Below are 25,227 nucleotides of genomic sequence, written 5' to 3' on the forward strand. Positions count from 1 at the left end.
TGGTAACATATCCTTCTATTTTATGACATATGGAAAGCCTCAAGTTGACCTGAGAGTTTTCCCAGTTTGAGATGGTGATGTTTTGAAAAGTGACACATTAACATACTTGAGTCAGCCATTTTTTGTTACAGTCTCCAGCCAACCCAAACTCTTATCCTGCTGCTTTTTTTATAATTTCTATTTTCTTTGCTGCTGGCTGGAAACACTAGCAGACTGGTTGGGGGAAAAAAGCCATCTTCTTAAAACAGGAATTGTACATTTGCTGCTTCCTTGCAAAGGAATGGTTCATGGTGCCAGCCTGAACCCTGGGGAGATGGGTAGGGTTTGAGTGAAGTTGGTGCTCACAAGGACTTCCTCAGCCCATGGTTTTGCAGTGAGTTTTGTCTTGGTGTATGTGGTATGAGATGACAGCTCCAGTATGAGATGAACACTTGGAGGAGATGGTTATGCTGTGTTGTACAAGGCTGTTGTGTGCATAGTCTGGCACAGTCTGGCCTCCAGCTTTCCTATGGATTGTAACAATTTTATACACTGGTTATTCACTAAATAAAATGGATACAGCAGGAGAAGTAATAGGAGCAAAAATAAAGTGAGAGCCATGGCAAAAAATTATTTTAGGCTTCTACGAGGTTTTAGGTGATCATGAAAACAGCTTTAATTATGTACCCACTGACTTCACTTAATCCTGTCTATTAGCTGCATCTCAGTAACCTGAGAGTTTCTGTCATTAATTGAATTTCTCTGCTGGCTGTGGCTTCTCTCCCTTTGTATCTCCACTTATCTCCACTTCCCCTTTTTCAGCTCAGTCTATATTTTGCCTTGAACTTCAGAGGCCACAGCAATTGCTATAGCATCTGAGATGATCTGGGCCATTGGTATAGGGCCATGATTCAGTGAAGCACTCGTTTCACTTACTCTGTTACAATACATCACTTGGCTCTTCACACATTGTTTTGGCATAATCTTGACAGAGTAGCTGTATGAAATGCATATCTCGACACAGGCTCATAAATATATTACAGATGTGAGCCTATTAGAGTACAGTGACTTACCGTACCCTAATCTTCACATTGCTATTATTAAGAGTGATGATGGGTTTGTAGCAGTGTGTTCTTTGCTAGAATGGTTATATCTGGCTTTGAACAATTACTGTATGATTTTAATTAACTTTTCTTTATGATATACTTTCCACCCAGATTTGGCAGTTAGCCTCACAGTGCTTCACAGTATTTTGCATGGAAATGTTGCTATTAGCACTTAAAAATTTGTGGAAAAAAGTAGCAAAAAGCTTTTAGGTAATTTAATATTTGTGAGAAGAATTCTTAAGTTCTGCAAACTGGGAAAGTGCTCCTTGCTTAAAATCTAACTTTAAGAAATAGTCTAAAACTACTATAAAGCTGTGATTAGCATTTACAATTTTGCTATAATTCTTTGATTATGTCTCATGAATGTTTTATTTTTAGTTTTCTTCAATCCTCAAAAACAATGTAACTCAACTTTATTAATTAACAGAGAGATGAAATATTTGCTGTCATATCATCCAGCTATTGCCATAGGTATTTTTCCTAACCACGTTTTTCTCTCTCTAGACTATGATGTCTGTGCTGAAGCTCCCTGTGAACAGCAGTGCACAGATAACTTTGGACGAGTCTTATGCACTTGCTATCCTGGGTATCGCTATGATTGGAGAGGCACAGGAACAGAGAGAAACCTTGTTGCCTGGGTGGGTAGAAGTGTGTGTTGCACTTATCTCTGGTTAATGATGTATCCTGCTTCTTCAGTTCTTTTAGGAGTCAGTTTAGATCTGAAACCTTTCTTATTTTCATTACTACTACAGAATAAATGTGGTTTTTAACTATGTTAAGGACTGGTTCCTAGAACTAAGAGATCTAAATTCCCCTGGAATTATTAGGAGATAGCACCTAAAACAAGACATATGCACCCATACTCTTTGAGATGTTGGGCTGATGTAATTTTTCTTTTATTAACAACTCCTGCAGGTTTTGAGCAATATTTGGGATTTTGGCCTGAGAAGAGCGACATGATTCTAACAGTAACCCTCAAAGCACTATAACTGTGCCTGACTGTGAAAATAAATCCTTGGGGTTTGATTCAGATGGCATCTAATTCAGGACTGATCATTTACATGTGGTCCTTGTATGGCTAGTCCCCCCTGATTCAATAGTCCTGCCCTGCATGGTTTGCTGTGCCAAGGAGCCATAGTTTGCAGGATCAAGCTTTGCTTGTGAGCTTTTTGATGCAAAGAAACGTTCACATGGTGTTCACTGATAAAATGACAGGTGTGCTAATTATTATTATTATTATTAATATTAATAGTACAGTTTTCACAGAGCTCCAGCACAAAGCACCAGCGGTGCTGCAATTATTAATTTATTTAAACCCAAAGTCTCCTGATACCTTTAAAGGCAGTCTTTTATTGTATTTGAGGTCTGAAACCCCTGGCTTTAGGACATTTTCAAATCTTGATATCTCCAGATATTGATGAGTGTGCTATGAGCAATGGGACGCTGTGCTCTCAGATCTGTGTCAACACCATGGGCAGCTACAGATGTGTCATGAAGGCTATACAGAATCACAGAATCACAGAATGTTAGGGGTTGGAAGGGACCTCTGTGGGTCATCTAGTCCATCCCTCCTGCCGAAGCAGGGTCACCTAGAGCAGGCTGCACAGGACCTCGTCCAGGCAGGTCTTGAATATCTCCAGAGAAGGAGAATCCACAAACCCTCTGGGCAGCCTGTTCCAGGGCTCTGTCGCCCTCAAAGTGAAGAATTTCCTCCTTGTTTTCAGGTGGAACTTCCTATGCTTCAGTTTGTGCCCGTTGCCCCTTGTCCTGTCGCTGGGCGCCACTGAAAATAGTCTGGCCCCATCCTCCTGACACCCACCCTTCAGATATTTATAAGCATTTATAAGGTCCCCTCGCAGCCTTCTCTTCTTCAGGCTAAACAAGCCCATATCCCTCAGCCTTTCCTCATAGGAGAGATGCTCCAGTCCCCTCATCATCCTCGTAGCCCTGGGAGGAGGGCGGCAAGATGTACACCAAAGGAGATAAAGGTCTATGGTAATGTGGGGTAAAGTTCCTGGGCCAAAGGGCCATCTAAAATGTTGATCTGTTATAAAGAGGAATTGCTCTCTACATTAAACTTGGAGTTGGGGATCCAAAGCTGAGATGTAGCTAATGCCCCTGGAGAGCCCCGGTTGTTCACTGGGCATCCGAGCACCTGTGGATCAGTCCTGCGGCAAGCTCTCCTCCCCAGTTTGTGAGCTGCACACACAGAGCAGTAAATCAGTAGTCACATCTATAAAGAAAGAGCACAAGTATGTTGAAGGATGTGGAAAGCATCTTCCTCTGGAGAGTCAAAGTGGCTGAACTGTGAAACAGCTTCAGTTAGACCATATCTCCTGGATCATACAAATGCTAAAAGCCTTATTTTGCTCACTTACCAGCCTGGCTTATACCTAATTTGTGATCCAGAGTTCAGGAGACACAGAAAAAAAATTTGCCAGATGCTGACCCTTGTAAGCCTTCATTAATTAATGTTTAACATCTTTATCAATGATCTGGATGAGGGGACTGAGTGTTCCCTCAGTAAGTTTGCAGATAACACCAAGTTGATCTGCTGGAGGGTAGGAAGGCTCTGCAGAGGGATCTGGACAGGCTGGATCGATGGGCCAAGGCCAGTTGTATGAGGTTTAAGAAGGCCAAGTGCCAGGTCCTGCACTTGGGTCACAACAACCCCATGCAACGCTACAGGCTTGGGGAGGAGTGGCTGGAAAGCTGCCCAGCAGAAAAGGACCTTGGGGTGTTGGTCGACAGCCATCTGAACATGAGCCAGCAGTGTGCCCAGGTGGCCATGAAGGCCAACGGCATCCTGCCTTGTATCAGGAATAGTGTGGCCAGCAGGAGGAGGGAGGTGATCGTGCCCCTGCACTCGGCACTGGTGAGGCCGCACCTCGAGTACTGTGTTCAGTTTTGGGCCCCTCACTACAAGAAAGACATTGAGGTGCTGGAGCGTGTCCAGAGAAGGGCAACGAGGCTGGTGAGGGGTCTAGAGAACAAGTCTTACAAGGAGCAACTGAAGGAACTGGGGCTGTTTAGTCTGGAGAAGAGGAGGCTGAGGAGGGACCTTATTGCTCTCTACAACTACCTGAAAGGAGGTTGTAGTGAGGCAGGTGTTGGTCTCTTCTCCCAGGTAACTAGTGATAGGAGTTAAGTTGCGTCAGGGGAGGTTTAGATTGAATATTAGGAAAAATTTCTTCACTGAAAGAGTTGTGAAGCATTGGAATAGGCTGCCCAGGGAGGTGGTGGAGTCCCCATTCCTGGAGGTTTTTAAAGAATGTGTAGATATGGCACTTGGGGATATGGTTTAGTAGGCATGGTGGTGTTGGTTGGATGGTTGGACTTGATGATCTTAGAGGTCTTTTCCAACCTATTATTCTATGATTCTATTAATTTAATCTGTTAATTAGATTAATTTTAGTGAGTTTAATTTTTATTTACATGCCTACATCTGAGATTAGCAAATGGCCCTGGGTTGGGTGGTTAGTGCCTCTGGGCACTCAGACACTCAGAAAAGGTGTGCCTGGGAATTCCACACACTTTTCAAGCATTGCTTAAATCAATTGATAAATCATGTTGAGTAACGCTGAATTCTGCTGACCTGCAATTAGTTTATGTCTCATAATTGCAGTCAAATTTTTTTTCTTTTTTTAATGAGAATAATATGTGATGGGAAAGGGGTAAAAGTGAGAGCTTGTTCTTGCTTTTCACTGTTGATTTCAAAGTATGTATGTGTACTGTGTATAAATGATTTTAAAGTGTTTTTTACCTCACCCAGTTATTATATTACAGCATTTAGAGTACTGCAGATTAAATACTGATATGACAATTTAAAAAGAAGGGAGGAAGAGAACAACCTGTGCTCTGGGAAAAAAAAAAAAACACCTTTTGATGAATGGCAACTTACCATTGGTTCATCAATTAATGCCTGAACACATGTATCATTGGGTGCTCCAAATCCCTCTGGATGGCCAGAGCAATTTATAATTTTGATTTTCCTCTGAAAACGTGTAACTGGAGCCACTCCATTAACTTTATTTGTTCCTTGTAGTTTTCAAATGTGGGTTATTTTTCCTTATAAGTGTGTAGGGGGATCATAAAGGAAAGAGTTATAACATATATAATCCCCTTGCAAATATTTTTTTAGTTAACTTTTCTTCTGGCTAGTTCAAATTTCCTGACTGGGTAATGTCCAAAGCATTCCAGATAATTGACCATTCAAGATATTCAAGGCTGTGGAAATAATTCTGATATTTGCAAACCAGCAATTTTACACTGAATGTACATGGCACATAAAAATGTCAGTTCCGGTAGTTAATCTGAAATGTAATATCCATCTCAAAACATTTCTCAAATCAGCTGCGTGAAGCAGAGAAGGACACTTTCTGCTCTGTTACCCCGCTGTATTCTAAGTTAATATTACTAATTGCCAGACTTCTGGTGCAAATGAAAGAGGAGTTGGCCATCGCTGTTTCGTAGGGCTTGTGTCTAATTTGTCCCAAAGAAAATCAAGGTTTTCGGCAGCTGTGAGGAACCGGCTGTAGCGACGCACCACCCCGTGGTCAGCCCCAGCCCTGCATCGCCCTGGAGAGCACCACATCTGAGCTGGAATTACTTCCTAATAAACAGATGATTTGCTTTTCATAGTAGCTGGACACTTACTTACATTTTATTCTAAAATAAAAAGCAGTTTGTGCAAAGTGAATGAAATGACCATATTGTGAGGGATTTTACTGTAATTTATAGCATATGAAAATTTGCTCTTCGGGGGGGACTGTAAATCAGTTCAGATCTATAGGATTCATCTACCCTGAACACAAAGATAACAGAAGGGGTGTAAACTTTTTCAAGTATTAAAAAAAAGAAATTCTTTAGAGACTGTTAACTGGAAACAGCCGCTTTAAAAATGAGCTCAGAGCTGTCCCTGCAAAGTTTCTCAGCCTTACATAGCAATTGATTGTCAAAGCATTAATAATGGTAAGATTCTCTCTTCTTTTCACAGTCTGGGGAAATGTAACAACCTTCAAGGTTGCTTATGCAATCATTTTATGAATTTCTTTCCTTTGAATCTTTATATTTGTATTGGAAATTGATTCCTTTCAGCTGGGCTTCCTGAGAAATCTGAAAATGTGGTGAAACCAGGGACATGCTGTGCCTCTTGTAAGGAATTTCATCAAATAAAGCAGATGGTTTTACAACTGAAGCAAAAGGTATGAACATTGATCAGTCATGTCTTTACCAGACCTGCGTGTTTTATGACAACTGAGGTTAAATTTAAGTGTTTGGAGCTGTCATTGCCATAGGGCTCGTGCTCATAAAAGATGATGGCAATGTATTTTAAAATCGTATAGGAATGGCATATTTTCTTTATGCTTCTGCATTGCTTGTAAGCAGATTGCTAACCAAACTCGTGGAGCTGTGTTACCAAGCTCATGGTAACAGAGTCTGGCAAACACCCATCCCAGTCTGAGCCCAGGTTTCTTAGCAGTCCTTGTTGTCCTCAGCTTTTCATTCATTCTGAATGCACAGGATTTTGGACTTGACCCACCTTGTTATAGTTTGGCTGCGGCCGGCAACAAAAGCACCACGCGGCCGCCCCTCCCCCTGCCAGGGTGCGGAGGAGAATGAGAAGAAAACAGGCAGAAACTGGTGGGTCGGGATAAGGGCAGTTTAACAGAACAGCAAACAAAGGGAACAGGAACAACAACCATACAGATAAGGGGAATACGCAAAACAAAACAGCCGGCAGAGAGAGCCGCTCTCACCGCCTGCCGCTGCACGCTCCCCAGCCGCAAGTGAGTTCCCGCCGCCCAGCTGCCCCTCACCAGAACCCAGCATGACGGCACATGGTATGGAATACCCTGCTCTGTTTGGCCAGGTGGGGTCAGCCCACCCAGCTGTGTCCCTTCCTGGATTCTGGTGAAAATTAACCCTGTCCTGGCCAAACCCAGGACACACCTTTAGTATATGCAAGTGCAAGACATTCTGCAGGAACGTGGGAGAACATGATTTTGCATTAATAGGGTGCTGATACAGTATTCTTGCCAAATAGGAGGTGTGTGGCTAGACAAAAATGTCACTAGCAGATACGTTAGCTTTGATTTTTTCTTCTAAAGAAAAAACCTCAGCCCCAATCTTTTTTTTCCACCTGTGTCCTTGTGAGTATAATGCACTTAAAAATTCCCCTGGCCTTTAACTTTAATTGCTCCTATATTTGGCCTCCTTTTGCACTTGGGTAGGATTGAAATAACCCAGAGACTCAGCCCAGGATTTGGAGACCCAAGTGCAGGTGTGCAGTTGTAATGCCTTTTCTGGTTATATCTCTTTTGAACATTCAGGTTCTCTGAAATGGAAATGTTCTGCAGGAATATTCCCAGCAATTCATGTTGACAGGCTGCAATTATTTCACCCAGGGTGCTCATTTCATTTCATTGTGTCAAAACACAATTTGATATATTCACTTGTTGCATTTAATGTTATGCATTGAATGTAATTTATATTAGGAAGAAAGAAATCTGCTTCACTAAAATTAAATATGCTGAGGTTTGAGATACTCTTTACCACAAAAACCTCAAAATGTAATGCTTTCCTTCTGAATCAGCATGAAGACAAGTGTGGAAGTGACAGAATTTCATGTGTGATAGAAATTGTGGTTTTCAAACAATTGGTAGCAAATGCGTTAAAAAAGGAGACATACTTTTGAGTGGCTGTTTGTCCAGCCACAGTCCATGATGCTGAGCAGGCTCGCACTGACCTCCAGGGAGGAATCTGGGATCACACTGTTGGTCAAGCCATTTGCTGCGAGAATTAGTAGAAACCAATGGCCTGAACTAATGGAAAGTTTTCTGTGTCTAACTTCTACTGTTAGGTGCTTATGTTCAAAACTCAGTCATGGAAAACTAACACTGTCAATACCTGTCACTGTGAGCACTTGTTGTGCAGTAGCTGTGGCCAGACTAAGCAGCTCACTCTCACCTCATTGCTAAGTCTTCTCATGGTCAATAGCCTAAATTTTCCCCAAGTATCTTCCTAGTGGGTCTTGACCTATTTGGTATCCTCAGAGGGAGCCCACTGGGTTGTGCCTCATGCAGACAGGGCCGGAAGAGATGGTCCCCTGATACCCTCAGCATTTTTTTACCCCACTGATGTCTATGCTGAGAGGAGATCTGGCCTCATGCTGCTTCTCTGCCCAGGGAGACATGAACCCTCATATTTCACCAGCTGCTCCCCATGGCCAAGTTCGTCTGGGAAGACATCTCTCAATATCTGTGGTCAAAGTTCTGTTTTGCACAGAGAAATTAATTTCTGTCTGCCAGAGAGTTTATAGGAATGAGTCTTTAGTCTTGTGGTTAAGGCTTTCATATTTTATGAACTTTATGCAAAATTATGTTTAGCAGAAGAGCCTGTGAAGGATCCAATCCAGCAAACCCTACAACTGGGAATTGGGGTATGCTTCTGGAAGTGAGAGGTGTGGTTTTGTGTCTCCTTAGGAAAGGACAAGGGTAAACTCAAGTCCTGCCACCTCTGGTGGTGGCACCAGTACCTTTTTGGAGGATTGCAACATTGATTACAGATCTAGGATAGAGTAGTTCTAGGATCAAAAACAGAAAGTCACCTTGCATGGTCATCCAGTGGGATACTCTGTCCCAATAGTAGGGGGCTGTGGGCAGTCATAGGTTGATCTCAGACCTTGCTGGAAGGAAGAAGAGCAGAAAGCTGGAAAACTGGGGGAAAGATATCTGACATGCTGACACACAACCAACAATTTTTAAAAAATCAAGTAAGCTGGATCCTATTGCACAGATGTGTTCAAACATCTTAATTAGAAAGCCATGTTCCACATCACTCTTGTCAAGCACTGTCAAAGTCATCTAAATCACAGATCTAGAAACTATCCAAAACTCCAGATGAAGCATGCAACACAACATATGGGAGTATTGTTTCTAGCACTGTCTTTCTTTAAATTTTACCCTCAGTAATATTTGCACACACATGGAAAAGAAAAATATTTTCCAAGGGCCATTAAGATTTGGAGCTGTGGATGGAGAAAGCCAAGGTCACCTTGGAACAAGATCCTGGTTCAGTTAAAAGGTGAAATAGAAATTAGGCCAGCGAGTATAGCCAATCCCTGAGAGGATGAGTCAACATCAAAAACACATGGTTTGGCCTCAGTGTATTTAACAGCCATTTTCTGGCCAGAAGATATCAGAGAGCAGTGAGCTAGACCAGAGCCTGGATATTATGGCACTCCTAGTATATGCCTCAAGTCCAACTGACTCAGTGGGGAAGCATATGTAGATGTTTTCACAGCAGCTATGTGATTTTTTTTAATGTACTGAGTTGTTAAAACAGCCTTGCTGGCAGGAACAAGTCAATATCTTATTTAAGCAACAGAAAAGAATACACTTCCAAATCCTCTTCATGATGAGTCTTCGCCACTAAATGCATCTTTTTACTCCAGCCTGGCCATTTGCAATATAATCTGAAGAGTTATTCACAGCATGGACTATATACTAAGTGACATTTATTTATCAGCTGGGATACTAATAGAACCCCAAAACAGGATCTGGTCAGAAATTTAAGTACAAGCTCTAGAGAGATCAATTAATCTTTTGCTCAACCATGGTGACCCCTAAGGAGAAACGCTCACTGATGACACTGAAAATATTCTCACAAAAACTGCTTGAAAAATATAATGCTCTCAGGCGGTAGTAGGATTTAACTCTGTGTCTTGGTTTTAGCATGGCAGCATTGGCACTGTAGAGCCCTTGGTTGATTTGTGTCACATAATGGAAGTTTTGCAGCATGATGGTCCTTGCAACCTTCCATTTGTATCCAGCCAGGACCCCACACTGGACAGGGTGGACGCACCTCAGGGAAATACAACGTTATAGTGTGCTGACCAGAGCTGGCTGGCAGACCTACTCGTGCCAATCCCTAGCCAATGTGGCTATGAGAGCCCCCAGCTACTGAATTTTCCTCTTCAGCCACAGATGTAAGGTGCTGTGACCCATGTAGTAGCCCTTTAGCTTCAGCAGTCCCACGCTTTGGTCTATGCTGCAATGGCTGGGATGCTGGCTGTGAATCTGCAGGGTCACTGTTAAATGAAGACAATGTTTTTCTTTGGAAAACCAAAGATGACAGCACAAAGGGCCCACCCCAGAGCAGTAGGTATGCTGGATCCCCATTTCTATGTAAGAAGATTCATAAGAGTAAGCACAAAAGAAACACCCTGTGGGGCTTCTATGAAGTGCTGAACTCATCCAGCCACTGATTTGTGTGGGAGTGGAGTAAATATACCAAAATCTTGTAAGACTTACATAATGTCGCTTAATTTGCCTTTAGTGCAGTCATCTTGTCTTTGGAACAGCAATGCTCTCCAAAACCTGAGTCACAAATGGCTGATAAATCCTTGTATCCTGTCATCACATTTTGAATTCCAGTCTGAAAAATCAAGCTGGTGTTTCGGAAATGCTACCAGGAACCATCTCAGCATTTCCAACTTTTTTTCTCAGTTTTGCTTCCTTCAGAACTGTTCTGTGCATCCAACCCCAAACTGCAAGCAGCACTGTCTGCCCTTTAAAGTGCACTCCTTAACTAATAACTTTTTTTCCAAAAGAAGTTTTCTCATTTCTACTATGTACTGCAAGTACATAGCATTTTTTTTTTCTGTGCTTTACAAACATTATGTTTGCACTAAGGGCAGGAGTCTCTCTCCACTGTGTATATTAAATAATTACAGAAACAAGTAGGAGTCTTGAGAACAGTCCAGTGCAGAGAATTCCAAATAGTTGATTAAAAGCATTGTCAGGTAGCAGAAGTCATCATGTATTTTATTTAATACAGTTCTCCCATGCAAATGTTGCAGAATAGAGCATCAAATTATCCATTGAGCCAAATTAATTCAGGACAGCAACAAAGCTGACCCAGGGATAGATTTGTCCTGGTATTGCTAAAATAGCTCTTCAGTTCTGTTTGGCAGAGCAAAATTCCCAACTCTACATACAGCCACTCACCACTAATAATCTTCTTTCCTTGCTGCAGATCAGCCTCCTGGCTTGTCATCTCCCCTCAGCTGTCTCTGGAGAGACTAAATGTTTGCAGAATATTTCTAAACACATTTAATTATTAAATATATTCAATCTAGGCAAGCAGATTGATCTTTAGTGGATAATTAAACATCTGACGTAATAGATAATAGCATTTTAAACCGTAGTGTGCAATTCTCCTTATGTTCTCACTTTTGTTTTGTGACTATGCAGAGCAGATCCAGACATCTGTTGGGTTAAATAGTATGGTTACAGGGACAGATCCACAAAGGATTTGGGGCTCTCATTGAAACCTTTGAAAATTTAAGGGCTTATGCAGCATTTGAGAACTTAAATATCTGAGCAAAAGTTGTCCTGAGAAAGGGCAGTAAACGAATAGAGGAAAACTCAGAAAAGGAAAAAGAGGTTTCCTGAGAAGATCTGAGCAGTTATGAGACTTAAGGTTTTGACAACTTGTTGCTGTGTCTCTCCCGAATTTCTCCTGCCTTCCATTTGGATTGACTTGCAGTATTTCTGTGGTGACTTGAAAAGTGAACAGCCTCACAGGAAACATCAGGATTTCTACTAGGGTAATGGCTCAAGGTCCCATGGAAATGAAAGTACCAAATGAATAAATGCCTTAAAATCAAATGGTGCCATGATTTTCATGTGGCATCTTTCAAGCCTGGGCGACCTCCTGGGTATATGAAACCTGAAGTATGAATCATCTCTAGGATCTCCTACCCAGAGCTCACACCACACACCCACACCCACCCCACCCCCCCCCACACACACCCTGTGTGGAAGAGAGAGGAGGGTACCACAGAACACAGAATCACAGAATCACAGTAAGGTAGGGGTTGGAAGGGACCTCTGTGGGTCATCTAGTCCAACCCTCCTGCCGAAGCAGGGTCACCTACAGCAAGCTGCACAGGACCTTGTCCAGGCGGGTCTTGAATATCTCCAGAGAAGGAGACTCCACAACCTCCCTGGGCAGCCTGTTCCAGTGCTCCGTCACCCTCAGAGGGAAGAAGTTCTACCTCATGTTCAGACGGAACTTCCTGTGCTTCGGTTTGTGCCCATTGCCCCTTGTCCTGTCGCTGGGCACCACTGAAAAGAGTCTGGCCCCATCCTCCTGACACCCACCCTTCAGATATTTGTAAGCATATATTAGGTCCCCTCGCAACCTTCTCTTCTTCAGGCTGAACAAGCCCAGCTCCCTCAGCCTCTCCTCGTAGGAGAGATGCTCCAGTCCCCTCATCACCCTTGTAGCCCTCCGCTGGACTCTGTCCAGTAGCTCCTCATCTTTCTTGAACTGGGGAGCCCAGAACTGGACACAGTACTCCAGATGGGGCCTCACTAGGGCAGAGTAGAGGGGGAGGAGAACCTCCCTCGACCTGCTGGCCACACTCCTCCTAATGCATCCCAGGATTCCATTAGCTTTCTTGGCAGCCAGGGCACACTGCTGGCTCATGGTCAACTTGTCATCCACCAGGACACCCAGGTCCCTCTCCACAGAGCTGCTCTCCAGCAGGTCCGCCCCAAGCCTGTACTGATGCATAGGGTTGGTCATGCCCAAGTGCAGGACCCTGCATTTGCCCTTGTTGAACCTCATCAGGTTCCTCTGCACCCAACTCTCCAGCCTGTCCAGGTCACGCTGAATGGCAGCACAGTCTTCTGGTTTATCTACCACTCCTCCCAGTTTGGTGTCGTCAGCAAACTTGTTGAGGGTACATTCTAACTCTTCATCCAGGTCATTGATGAAGTTAAACAAGACTGGGCTGAATACTGACCCCTGGGGGACACCACTAGTTACCATTTCTGCAAAACCTGACTTGTCCTCATGGGTCACCCAAAACATCCCATGGAAAGGTGTTGTAGACTGTTTCTCTCCATAATAACATTTTCTTATCAGATTTCTGCAAGGTGGTGTCCCATCCCACTCAGTGGGTAAGGGGAGGTGAGCTTTTTCAGTTCTCTGTGCGGTATCCAGGAGTCACGACAATGACCCAAGAGACTCAACTGAAAACAAAGCTTTACTTGAAATTCAGCAAAATTACAAAGATGGTAACTTTGCGACTTTATAACAACATTACCTTTAATGCAGCGAGGTTACAACGGATATCAACTTGGCAAATCTTACAATATAATGTCTGATTTTGCAAAACTATAAAATGTAGTGGATTGACAAACTCACAACAACATTATCCTTATGTGCCTATGAATCAAGTAAAAGATAGAGGAAGAGAGGAAAGCAAGAGAAGAATTAAGAGAAAAGATATCACCACCCTTGGATCCAGTGGCAATCTCTGCTGGTGGTCAGGGTCCTCCGGTGGTGGGCACGAGCCTGGCCCTTTGCAGGTGTGTCTTTTGTAGCTCAGTCTCCGCCCTCAGTCACGCCTCTTGAGGACTTGTATGGTACTTGTTCTAGAAGGTTCGTGGTCTTCTGCGCAGGCGTCAGTGGGGGGGGTGGTCACGAGGGGTCTCTTAGGTGATCTTAAGCCCCTTCCTCGAACTTTATATGACCTCTGGCCATATTTGGTAAGGCACATCAGAACGCGGAACTGTGCATCCTCTGATATGCCCTCCATGTCCCTTGTTACCTAGCTTCTCATTTGCAGTCTTCTGTCACTGGGCAGACCACAACTGTGGGTGGGCGTGGTCCTGCCCCACTGTCGCAGATGGATCTGGAAGGCTTCAGTGAGGATGCTTGGTGAGCTCAGGGTGGCTATTTAAAGGACTGCCCTGAGACTGAGGCAGCTGTTTTACCACGTTTGAGACATTAACACACATTAACTCTTTCAGTCTCTCACAGGTGGTCGATCAGAAAGATGTACAAGTGAGAGTAAGAGTCCCCAGGCATCCTTCCAGCTGATTTTGACTACCTGTGAGGAGGTAACATCAATGCTGACAGGAGACATAGGGTCAGGGAGCCAGTTTTCCTTGGGACCACAAAATATGGCAGGAGCTTAAGGAAATCTTCATATCCATACTTGAAAAAAATCAAGCTGGCCAGCTTAGGAGTAGGCTGTCATAGGTTTCAACACAGTCACATTTTTTTCTGATTATTTCAATGAAGGAGATGAATAAACATTTTATATTTTCCTGAAGTATTTAAATATGCTATTTGTCCACATGAAAGCTTAACCAAAAAGGTAATTTATCTAGCTGAACAATGAAGCGCTTACAGTGATTTTTGGGTTTGGCAGGTTGCTTTGCTACCAAATAATGCTGGTGATCTCAGCAAGCAAATCACTGGTGAAAAAGCACTTGCATCTAATGCATATCTCTCTGGCCCCCCAGGCCAGCCTGGCCAACAAGACCCCCCCAGGTAAGATACAGACCAGATGGATGTGTGTAATAGAGCCACAAATAAAAATAATAAGCTTCAGTCTTGCAGTGTGATAGGATTTCATGTGTTTCATATTTTGATTGTTATTATTATATTTGTATTTTAATTTTTAAAAGAAAAACTTTCTGGTCATTATGGTCAGCCTCTGCCAACTGTCTAACATTACTCCATTGTGTTTCTTAGTCTCCATGTATTTCTTGGTGTGCAAGCTGTGTTTGTCCTGTATGTGTTAAATTTCTCCCTCTCCCTAGGATATTTCACCTGTTTCAGTTGTCATTTCCTGTTTTTTAGCTCTGTCTTAAAACACTCTCTTTTCAGGTATATCTATTGCTTTATCTCACTGTCATTAGTAGGGAAGAAAATGTGCTTTCAGTTTGTGGGGGTTTGTGCCAACTGTTTTATTTTTCCTCATCTTGTTTTGCAAGGATTCATTTGTTGGTTTTGTGTTCCAGGTTCAAAGGAATCTGAAAAGTAAAACTCCACTCACACCTTTGCTAAGGTATAGATTGAAACAGAGAGTTCCTAAAGCTCTAACTTAAGCCAGACTCCTTGAAACCTGCAGCCAGTGATGCTAAAAGTTTTTCCAACTCTGTTGAATGCAGATCTAATTTGGGGTTAGCAATAAATACAAGGAATTTTAGCATCATTCTGGGTTTCGGTAAGATTCTTACAGAGGACTAGCAGACATTCCTTATGAGGTTTGATTTACTGCCTACTGAACTGCCCCCCATTTATCCCCACTTTTGCAGTCTTGCTTTGTTTTTTGAGTCTTTATCTCATTTTATCTCATTTTCTTGGAGGACGAGTATCTTCAGTCTTCATAAATGCAAGGACAATGTGGTTAGAGATTCTGCGTCAGACTCTGAAATGTACAGTGTGCCGCCTTGCAATCTCTCTAACATAGGCCTGACTCTGCATGTCTTCAATTTGGTTTCCCCATGACTGAGCTGTCCAAGGTACTGTATAATTATCTGCTCCACTTGAAAACCATCCCTGCTGACTTCCTCCTCTGCCCTGCTGTTAGCAACAGTGTAGCTGGGTCTCAGGAGGAGTCTGAGAGGTTCATCACTGAAATTGATTTTACTCCTTTTGAAAAGCCTAATTGTAAATATTCTGCCCTGCTGAACCCTTTTTACTCTCTACCTTTCATTTCCTGTGTCTTTCACATGCCTTCAGTATAAAGAAAAGTGCTTTCCCCTCTAATTATAAAGCAATTCAGCTAGTGACACTTTCATGGTCTTTATTTTGTGCAGATGTTGTTTTAGGTGTCTGATTTTCTGTTTTGTTTTTCATAGTGTTTCTCTTGAACTAAACATATACTTTGTTGTCTGTGTGCTTTCTAAAAACTAACATTCTCTGCTGAACCAGCAGAAGCTGAAAAGGATAGAAAGCAAAATGGAAGAAAAGAGCCTTTCTTGCCCCTAATACATTGGCAACCATACTGGGCAAAAAGAGAGGTGCAACCCACCACTGAAAAGGGCTTGCTTCTATGTAGATGCCTTTGCCCCAACATTCCCATGAGGTTTCTGAGGCTTTCATTTTATGAGATGTATCTCAGATGTGATTTGTTCTTTTGCTCTTTTCTTCTTTCTGTGAAAATGAGGCATTTCTACTTTTCTTTTCATTCCCAGTCTGTGTCCTTAATCACCTGGCAGTGGCAGTCTTGGTTTCTTTGTATACACAAGGTTTAATTGTTTTGTGAAAATCTCCTGTAGCCACTGCGACAAGGAGTGATGTCTCAGATGACTGCTGTGTTGGTTGTGTTGTTGTGGATTTGTGGATTTGGGTGAGTTAAGGCAACCAGCCAATTGGGTGGTTCAAAAAATGGTCAGTCCCCACTGCTTGCACTGATGAAGCATCCCGAAGGCTTTCCCTGACAGGTAACCTTTGCTGTTGATTGCAGGGGCTCCAGGACCAAAAGGGAGTCAAGGATTTCATGGGTCACCTGGACCTCTGGGACAGCCAGGCCCTCGTGGATCAGTGGGACCTATGGGTCCATCTCCAGACATATCGCATATTAAGCATGGCAGACACGGCCCCGTGGTCAGTATTCTCACTTCCTGTCATGCATCGCACAATTGGCCTTAGCTCCACGACCTGTCACGTCCTTGTGAACTTTTCTCTTGCAGGGCCTACCAGGAGCCCCAGGGAGAGTTAGTAGCAAGGTGAGGAGAGGTACTGTTTTCTGTAATGTGGGCACATGCACATGTGAAGTGCAGGCTTGCTAGAGAGACCCTTTACACACTTGTAGTTGCATCCTTTTACCATCTCATTTCCTTTGCTAAGCTGAAAATGTCCTGTTGTCCCATCCTTTCATGTTTTCCTTCTACTATTTTGTGCTTCCCGTTCCTTAAGTCTTGTAAATAGCCCTGCCAGGCTATCTGTCAAACAGGGTCCTTTCCTTTCTCTGCAGCTCTTTTGTCTTTTCCATGAAGAAACATTGATGCTTTAGCCCATTTCATTAGTGTCCTGGGTTCAGCTAGGATAGGCTTAATTTTCATAAGAAGCCAGAAGGGGACACAGCTGGGACAGCTGACCCAAACTGGCCAAACAAACGGGGTATTCGATATTATGTCATGCTTTGTTCTGAGTGGGGGAGCTGGCCAGAGGGAGGTTAATCACAGCTCGGGAGCACACTGGGCATCTGGCGGTGAGAGAGAGTTGCTCTGTGTATTCCCTTGTTTTTGTATATTCTTATCAGTATTGTTGTTGTTACTGTTTGCTTCCTTTGCTGTTCTGTTAAACTGTCCTTATCCCGACCCACAGAGTTTTGCCTTTTTCTTCCCATTCTCCTCCCCACCCCATGGGGGGGAAGCCAATAGAGCGACCGTGTGGTCCTTTGTTGCCAGCCAGGGCTAAACCAGGACAATTAGACTGCTCTTTTGTGAATTTCTCCTGTTAACTGGTTTGTTTGTTACTGTCTAGGAGAAATATCAGAAGTGCCCAACTCTGCTCCCACCAGAATCAGTGGCAATTTCCTTGCGTTCCTCCTTCACTTTCTTTTCTTTTTCTGAGCAAGCGTAAGCTGATGATTCTTGACCTGAGGACGGTAAGGGAGTCTGCAGAGGCAAACTGCCTTTTTGGTTTCCTTTAGTCACAGCAAACTGACTGAGATGATATTGATTACAGGGGGAGTGAGGTGCACCAGGACCAAAGGGGAAACCTGTAAGTATTGCTCACAGCAAGCATTTCTACAGCAAAGTGGTGTTGGCTACTAAAAACAGGCCAGCCAAAAGGAAAAAAAACAACAAACCTCTCCTGTGTCAAGAGCACAGTGAAAGATACTTTACATGCACAGAAAATGTTATTGGAAAGAAAGTAATTACCTGTTTTCATCCAAGCTTTTTTGCCTACACACCTCTTCCCTTGCTGGGTGTGACACTGAAGGCAATAAGTGCACCTCTACCCTATGACAGTGGTGGGACATGCTCAGAAGGCAGTAGCATGAGATCCCATGCAGAGTGCTAGTTAGTACAGTTCAGTCAATGCTTCTAATAGGAGTTTGATCCCTGAAACCTTTTAAAATCCTGTCCCTTGTATCTCTCTGGGCCTTGGCAAGCTATAGGCTTTGAGTGAGTCATCAGGAGAAGGATGGGTAGTTACAATCTGTTTTCAGGTGAAATTGTTTAAAATTTTGTTTCTTATGGTCTTTTCTCATTGGTGAAATGGATTTTTAAGGGTGTGTCCAGCAGGGTGTCCTCAGTATTAAATAGTGTACTTTACTGTGTGAAGTCAGCTAAAAAGAAATCATGATTTTCTAAAATCAGATAAAACCAGATGGATACTCTCTGCGTTGTAATTACCAATATATTTAGTAAGTGGTGAATAGTAGTGGGGTTACCATATTGAAAAGATACCTTCCAAATATCAGCATTCCCTAAAGAATTTTTTAACTAAATATTAATAATTATTGATTAATTAGTCATTCTAAGGATGTAATTTCTATCAGTTTAATAAGGAACACAGGGAACCAAGATTTAGCTCCTTTGTTCCCATGAGGCATTGAGATGCTCTTGGGAGGCAGATATAGCAAAAGAATTGTTAAGTAACAAAAGGGCTGAGCTTCTTGTAAATGTAGGCTCTGTCTGAAAAAATATTTGCCTTTTGAAAATTGTTTCCTGAACAGGTTGATTCAAAAAGAGACCTTTAATTTCTGGTGACTGATATGAAGCAGCATTTTACTGAGTTACCCCTGCAAGACTAATTATATCAACCTGTTTGAAAACTGTAAGAGCAAAGTGGATTTTTATTTATTACCGTGCCTTCAGGGCCCACCAGGTTCATTTGATTTTCTATTGCTGATGATGGCAGACATCAGAAACAACATTGCTGAGCTGCAAGAGAGAGTGTTTGGACACAGGACTCATTCATCAACAGAGGAGTTTCCATTACCCCAGGAATTTACAAACTATCACAACACAGTAGATTTTGGTTCTGGAGAAGACTACAAACCACAGGCAGCACCCAGAGACTCCAGGATACAGAAGGCAGCCCATCCTTAGCTATGTCTACTGAAAAATAAAGCCCCTTTAGAGTTGTTCAATATAAAAATGCACTGGTGATGCAAAATATATATATTATTTCCCAGTTTTGTCTGTGTTTTTTCCCCAACCATGCTGCCTGTACTGTAGCTTTCCCAGTTCATGGTAGCCTCCTTGCAATAATTCCATACCTGCACTGTGCGTTGTACCTAGACTATCAGGAAAACCTTCTTAGTGTATTGGGCTAGCATGATTAAGGCACGCTCTAGCTAATGGCGCAGACCACAGCATCTCATCTGCCTACCTTGCATTGTGTCCAAATGACCCGGTACCCAAATTTTGCCGGGGTAGAGGGGTAGCTGAACATCATCCCTGAATGACGTCAATAATGAAACCCTAGGTCCACAGTCATACATGTAAATGTATTATACCACTGAATTTAAGTCTCCAGCTAGTGTCCCCAGGCTTAGGAGTGAAAAGTAGATCCCTGTTTCACAGCAGAGGCCAGCTGTAAGTGTAATGTCTCCTTGTATTATGCCCTACTATGGCAGAAAAAGGCAAAATAATATGGTGAAGCAGTGACACAAGGGCGCTGCTTGTTGATCTGGAAATTATTTGGCTTTGTGTTGCTATTGTGCAAAGAGAGTAAAAAAGATGTGTTTGTCCTAAACTAGCACTACTTTTCTCTTACCGTTCTCCCACTATTCAGTGTGGAAGCTGGTTCCCTTCCTCAACAGATTGTTATTGCAATAGATGAGCAAGAGAACAGGGAATGTATAAAGCAGGAAAAACAAGGATAAGTAAGTGAATCAAGTAGGCTTGTTGGCAAGCACAAAATCAAGCCCAGCCTTACAGAAAGAGTCAGATTTTGACCTCCTGTAGGTGTGTGTCTTTCTTGGTGAAATGCTGAAGTCCAAGTGAAATCAAGACTAGAGAGAAGTCTCATGTTTGCAAAGAGCTTCCACCTGTTCTGTTCCTCTGCTGCATGAGAGCAACCTAAATGGCATTCACAGAACTGGAACACAGAGTTGCAGTGTATTTGGCTGGGTATATGAGGTGTATGAGTAGGTGCAGGAGTGCACATGACAAAAAATTTCAACTGGTACAAGGATAGCTAAGGTGAGGTACTGCACATGGGATCCTATATTGTGAAGAGGGATGAAAAGGAGTGCCCTTTTTTTACACTGGAAAATTGGATGCACAAGTTAGACCATACCTCATGGATGATGTATGTTACCGTTTCTTTTGGATTACCACAGCTGCTGAGGACTTTGCCATGCCTAGAAGATAAAGGAGTATGTTAAGCACAAAACTTCAATGTTGTATCTGTGTAGCTGCTACTTTTACAGTATGTTTAGTGCTGGGTCATGTCCATTTTGCAAATGAAAAGACAAACTTTTTATTTTGCCATGATTTTCAGGGCTTGCATGTTCTAATAGAATAAATACAGGTAAAAATATAAGCAGGCCCTTTTCAGATAGCCCGTAAAGGTTTGAATTCCCTTCCATATTCTCTGAGCCAAAAGACAGTTGGTGTAACCTCTATACCACGAGTACAGGTCATGTTGCATAAACAGCTGGATGTCTAGACCTTTCTTATCTTTTGTATATTACGTTAAGACGATGTGTCCATTTGTTCTGGTTTGGCTGCAGCCGGCAACAAAAGCGCCACGCAGCCGCCCCTCCCCCCGCTGGGGTGCGGAGGAGAATGGAAAAAAAGAAGCAGAAAACTGGTGGGTCGGGATAAGGGCAGTTTAACAGAACAGCAAACAAAGGGAACAGTAACAACAACGATACAGATGAGGAGAAAAGCACAACACAAACCGCACGACCCAGAGAGCCACTCTCCCGGACAGGACCGGCGCCCGAGCTGCGAGTGAGTTCCTGCCACCCCGCTCCCCCCCACCGGAACCCAGCATGACGGCACATGGTATGGAATACCCTGCTCTGTTTGGCCAGGTGGGGTCAGCCCACCCCAGCTGTGCCCCTTCCTGGAGTCCGGTGAAAATTAACCCTGTCCTGGCCAAACCCAGGACATTATCCACCCCTTATTCCATAATGACTACATCATGCCCAGGTCCCCCATTGTCCAGTTGTTCACCACCACTTCTCCTGTCTCCAGATATCATTCCCTCAGTCTATGGATCATCCCTCTAAAGTGTCCGTTGAGTTCATTTAATCCATGACTTCGGGCTCCATCTGTCGTAAGGGTCTTCCATGGCAGGAGAGGTGATGTGTGGTGATGGGCGGTCGCTTGCTGCATCCGGAGCTCACGGCTGATGTATCTGGTGCGGCCCGTGCCAACAGTCTGCAGGTTGGAGATGTTGATCTTGATGAAGGTGCTGGGTGCCAGTTGCTGAAAACCAGGTCCAGTTCCATCATCGCTGTGCTCTGCTAGGTTTCATCCTTCTTTAATCTGGACGATTCTTACTATGCTACTAATGGTATAACATATAACAATTATAACAGTGATAACAGGGAGTGACAGGGTTATTATAACAATGAACTTTATACAATTTATTTATGGACTATTCTCACCCAAAATCAAATCCCCATGAGGTACACATCGGACTTGCCCATCCTTCCGCATTACCCACCAGGTACACCCAGGTCCTTGAGCAAAAGCAATCCTGCAGACGGGCTTGCCTTTGCCCGAGGCAGGACTAACCCAAACCATCTTCCCTAACACGTTCCGCATGTTCACTATGGGGACTTTATCCCCTTCTACGGGGCACTGAGGTTTTGACTGGGCAGGACCAGCCCGGTTGGTGGATCCTCTGGTGTTAACCAACCAGGTGGCCTTTGCTAAATGAGTATCCCAGTTTTTGAAAGTCCCACCCCCCATTGCTCTCAAAGTGGTTTTTAGCAGCCCATTGTAACGTTCGATCTTTCCTGAGGCTGGTGCATGGTAGGGGATGTGATACACCCACTCGATACCGTGTTCTTTGGCCCAGGTGTCTATGAGGCTGCTACGAAAGTGAGTCCCGTTGTCCGACTCAATTCTTTCTGGGGTGCCATGTCGCCACAGGACTTGTTTTTCAAGGCCCAGGATGGTATTCCGGGCGGTGGCATGGGGCACAGGGTAGGTTTCCAGCCATCCGATGGTGGCCTCCACCACTGTGAGCACATAGCGCTTGCCTTGGCGGGTTTGTGGCAGTGTGATGTAGTCAATCTGCCAAGCCTCCCCATATTTATATTTTAGCCATCGTCCTCCATACCACTGAGGCTTTACCCGCTTGGCTTGCTTGATTGCAGCGCATGTTTCACATTCATGGATAACCTGTGCAATGGTGTCCATGGTCAAGTCCACCCCTCGGTCACGAGCCCATCTGTATGTCGCATCTCTTCCTTGGTGGCCCGAGGTGTCATGGGCCCACCGAGCTATAAACAGTTCACCCTTATGTTGCCAGTCCAGATCCACCTGAGATACTTCAATCTTGGCAGCCTGATCCACCTGGTGGTTGTTTTGATGTTCCTCAGTGGCCCGACTCTAAGGGACGTGGGCGTCCACGTGACGGACTTTTACAGCCAACTGCTCCAGCAGGGCCGCAGTATCTTGCCACAATGGGGCAGCCCAGATAGGTTTGCCTCTGCACTGCCAGTTGTTCTTCTTCCATTGCTGCAGCCACCCCCCAACAAGGCATTGGCCACCATCCAAGAGTCGGTGTCAAGATAGAGCACTGGCCACTTCTCTCGAATGGCAATGTCTAAAGCCAGCTGGATGGCTTTCAGCTCTGCAAACTGGCTGGACTCACCTTCTCCCTCTGCAGTTTCTGCGACTTGTCGTGTAGGGCTCCATACAGCAGCCTTCCACCTCCGCTGCTTCCCCACAATGCGACAGGACCCATCTGTGAAGAGGGCATACTGTTTCTCATCTTCTGGCAGCTTGTTATACAGTGGGGCCTCTTCAGCATGTGACACCTCCTCCTCTGGTGATACTCCAAAATCTTTGCCTTCTGGCCAGTCCATGATTACCTCCAGAATTCCTGGGCGACTGGGGTTTCCCATTCAGGTGCGCTGGGTGATCAGCACGACCCACTTACTCCACGTAGCATCGGTGGCATGATGCGTAGAGGGGACCCTCTCTTTGAACATCCAGCCCAGGACCGGCAATCGTGGTGCTAGGAGGAGCTGTGCTTCAGTGCCGACCACTTCTGAAGCAGCTCAAACGCCTTCATATGCTGCCAGAATCTCTTTTTCAGTGGGAGTATAGCGGGCCTCCGATCCTTTGTATCCCCGGCTCCAAAACCCCAGGGGTCGACCTCGAGTCTCTCCTGGTGCTTTCTGCCAGAGACTCCAGGTTGGGCCATTCTCCCTGGCTGCGATGTAGAGCACGTTTTTAACATCTTGCCCTGACTGGACTGGACCAAGGGCTACGGCACGAACTATCTCCCGTTTAATTTGTTCAAATGCCTGTCGTTGCTCAGGGCCCCATTCAAAATCATTCTTCTTCCGGGTCACTTGATAGAGGGGACTTTCAATGTGGCTGTAATTTGGGATGTGCATCCTCCAAAAACCCACAGCACCCAGAAAGGCCTGTGCTTCCTTTTTGCTGGTTTGTGAAGCCATAGCTGCTATTTTGTTGATGACATCCATTGGGATTTGACGGCGCCCATCCTGCCATTTTATCCCCAAAAACTGGATCTCTTGCGCAGGTCCCTTGACTTTACTTCGCTTAATGGCGAAACCGGCTTTCAGAAGGATCTGAACTATTTTCTCCCCTTTCTCAAAAACTTCCTCTGCTCTGTCACCCCATACAATGATGTCATCGATGTACTGCAGATGTTCTGGAGCTTCACCCTTTTCCAGTGCAGTCTGGATCAGTCCATGGCAAATGGTGGGACTGTGTTTCCACCCCTGGGGCAGTCGATTCCAGGTGTACTGGATGCCCCTCCAGGTGAAAGCAAACTGTGGCCTGCACTCTGCTGCCAAAGGGATGGAGAAGAATGCATTAGCGATGTCAATTGTAGCATACCACTTGGCTGCCTTTGACTCCAGCTGATATTGAAGTTCTAGCATGTCTGGCACGGCAGCACTCAGCGGTGGTGTGACTTCATTCAGGCCACGGTAGTCTATTGTCAGTCTCCACTCTCCAGTAGATTTTCTCACTGGCCATATGGGACTATTAAAGGGTGAGCGAGTTTTGGTGATCACTCCTTGACTCTCCAGCTGGTGGATCAGCTGATGAATGGGGATAAGGGAGTCTCTGTTGGTACGATATTGTCGCCGGTGCACCGTTGTGGTTGCGATGGGCACCTGTTGTTCTTCAACCCTCAGCAACCCCACAACGGAAGGATCCTCCGAGAGACCAGGCAAAATGGACAGCTGTTTAATTTCTTCCGTCTCCAAAGCAGCTATGCCAAAAGCCCACCGATACCCCCTTGGGTCCTTGAAATACCCTCTCCTAAAACAGTCTATCCGAAGGATGCACGGAGCCTCGGGGCCAGTCACAATGGGGTGCTTCTGCCACTCCTTCCCAGTGAGGCTCACTTCAGCCTCCAATACACTCAGCTCTTGGGACCTCCCTTTCACTCCCGAAATACAAATGGACTCTGACCCTTTGAAATCTGATGGCATTGAAGTACACTGTGCACCAGTGTCCACTAGAGCTTTATACTCTTTGGATCTGGCGTGCCAGGCCACCAAATCCACACCGTCCAATAAACCCGGTTGTCCCTTTCCTCCACCTGGCTGGAGGCAGGGTCCCTCTAATCCTGGTCAGAGAATTTGCTGCTCACTTGCTGTAAGAATGACTTGGAGGTCCCCTCCAGAGGATCGGAATCAAGATCAAACTGCCTACCTGGTCTGGAGAGCTGGCTGCTGGAAACTGGAGTGGCATTTTTCCTAGCAGAATCCCCTTTTGTGACTATTTTACCTCGCAACTCACGCACTCGTGCCTCTAGACTTGAGGTGGGTTTTCCATCCCACTTCCTCATGTCCTCTCCATGGTCACGCGGGTAGAACCACAGGGTGCCCCGGGGTGTTTAGCCTCTGTATTCCCTCTCCTGAGCAGAGAAACACTTGCCCCTAATAGCTGAGACACTGGCCCATACAGGTGGGGAGTGGGATATATTCTCTTTGATTTGCCGCACCTCCCGGGCCAGTTTCTCCACAGCGGAGACAAGGGAGGAAGAGAGACTTTCCTCATATTGCTGGAGTCTGACAGCCACCTCATCCACTGTTGGTGCCTCTTTATCTTTCCAGTCTACTAGTGCCAGTGAGTTGGCATATGAGGATGGCGCGCTCCGCACAAACTTCCTCCACATAGATGGTGTGCACTGGACTTCA

The 25,227-nt window shown here is 44.5% G+C and overlaps 1 pseudogene; it reads left to right on the forward strand.

Moving 5' to 3' along the window:
- The window catches only part of LOC142365556 (collagen and calcium-binding EGF domain-containing protein 1-like), a 62,358-nt pseudogene extending 43,397 nt beyond the window's left edge, over nt 1-18,961 (forward strand).
- Nucleotides 18,962-25,227: the final 6,266 nt, after the last annotated feature.

The sequence above is a fragment of the Opisthocomus hoazin genome, chromosome W, assembly GCF_030867145.1.
Source record: "Opisthocomus hoazin isolate bOpiHoa1 chromosome W, bOpiHoa1.hap1, whole genome shotgun sequence".
Taxonomy (NCBI): Eukaryota; Metazoa; Chordata; class Aves; order Opisthocomiformes; family Opisthocomidae; genus Opisthocomus; species Opisthocomus hoazin.